This window comes from Pteropus vampyrus, unplaced genomic scaffold, assembly GCF_000151845.1.
Source record: "Pteropus vampyrus isolate Shadow unplaced genomic scaffold, Pvam_2.0 Scaffold179, whole genome shotgun sequence".
NCBI classification, from domain to species: Eukaryota; Metazoa; Chordata; class Mammalia; order Chiroptera; family Pteropodidae; genus Pteropus; species Pteropus vampyrus.
The window spans coordinates 454,422-456,168 of record NW_011888960.1 but is presented as its reverse complement, the minus strand read 5'-3'; the positions used below and the strand labels follow the sequence as shown (position 1 = coordinate 456,168).

The window sequence follows — 1,747 nt, the reverse complement described above, 5'->3', positions numbered from 1 at the left end:
GTCGTTTACTGGCCGGACACCTCTACCCAGGCCCTGGTTACAGCACATGACCGTCCTTAAAATTAGAAGGTATGCTGACAGCCTGTCATGTCTTCTCCACTCTTTTCTAGCCTGTCCATCTGGCAGAAGGAACGCCGGACAGGAGAGTTTCTACTTCCATCTCTGTCGCTTACTGTTTGACCTCGAGTGAGTCTTTAAGTCTCTGTGAGCCTGTTTTTCTCATCTGCAAAGTGAGAGGATTAGACTAGAATGAACTCTGGCTTTCTTTGGTACTCCGCTGCTGGGTTAATTTTTTACTAAATGATCACCGTGATCTTCTACTCTTCTATTCATGGGTCAAACCGGCTCTACCAGAGCAAGGCTAAACTCTCCAGCTTAAAGATCTCACAGTCCATCCCGCCACGGTTTCCAACCTTATTTCCCCTTACTCCCCAGACACGAATGCTCACCACCTACACACGTGCGCTCAATGATGTCTTCTGTGTTTCCTCAGATACCCCACGAATTTTTATGGAACTTAGAATCTGTGTTATATCACGTTTGCGTTCCTGTTCTCTTCGGTAGTATATACTGGTCTGCTTAATGAGATCGTCTGTTCCTGGAGAACAATATATTTGCGATTCTTTTCTCTTTCGTACAGTGAATAGTACAGTGGTGTGGACACAAACCACTGTTCGGACGCCGTGAGTGGACTGATCTACGTTGAACTTACAGCTCATGTCAGGGTGCGTACACCTACCTGGAAGAAGACGTCCACGTGCTGTCTCGGAGTGTCTTCTTTGAGCACGGGATATGTGTATTTCCCCATCATGTCGTAGATGGCTTTGACAATGTCCATCATCTCCTGGAGAGGGCATGGAAGCACAGTGTGGGAACCATTGTGAATGAAATATCCCCCTTATGAATGAAATTGACTCAAGGGACTTTCTTCAGCTGGTTGAGAGGGAGTTAGAAAACAAGCTGAACGGGCTATATCCTGGGAGCCTTCTCCTACAGAGAGGGTGGTGGAAAATTCTCATTGCCTTCAGAAGCTCTTGGGCAGGTTACCTCTCCCTGAGCATTATCCTCAGTGAGGGGATATGTGTGGGATTGGGGTGGACATGTTTGTGTACTGATTGCCCCACGCTCCACTTTTGGAAGACTCTCTCCCCCCTCCATAATTCCTCTGAATGGTTGGGCCCAGGTGGCTGTTTCTATATCAGGTGACTTGTCTCTGTGTGGTCACAGAGATGTCCGCTTTTGTTTATTGAAACAAAAGCGGACATCTGAATAAAGCTGAGCTACTCAGTATAATATTATACAATCTACTATTTTATAAACAGATTTTTAAACTGTAATGTATCATATGAATTTTTCCATCTTTTTACTCTTGCATGATTTTAAATGGCCACCTGTATTTCCATTGTTGTATTTACCAGAATTCATTGAACACATCTGCTATTAGTGGATACTAGGGTTTGCACATTTTGAGGATTGTTTACCATTTTATCTTCGGCACCTGGAACACCTAATAAGCCCTCAAATATATATCGAGCAAATACATTACGGAACGATTGAGAAATAAAAATTGGAAAGAACCTAGCAGGGTTGAGGTGATGTCGGAGGTCAGGAAGTAGAATATCACAGGATGCTATCGACAGATGCCTGGATGCAGTAGGTACCAGAGTGAGTTTTGAGATAGACCTGTGAGTATTTCACCGGAGAGACACCACGTGTCCTTTGAGGCTCTAAAAGTATCAAGCCATGA

The 1,747-nt window shown here is 44.4% G+C and overlaps 1 protein-coding gene across 1 annotated transcript in view; it reads right to left on the bottom strand.

Moving 5' to 3' along the window:
- The window catches only part of KCNIP1 (potassium voltage-gated channel interacting protein 1), a 272,303-nt gene that overhangs the window by 1,125 nt on the left and 269,431 nt on the right, over positions 1–1,747 (bottom strand). The window lies entirely within an intron of this gene.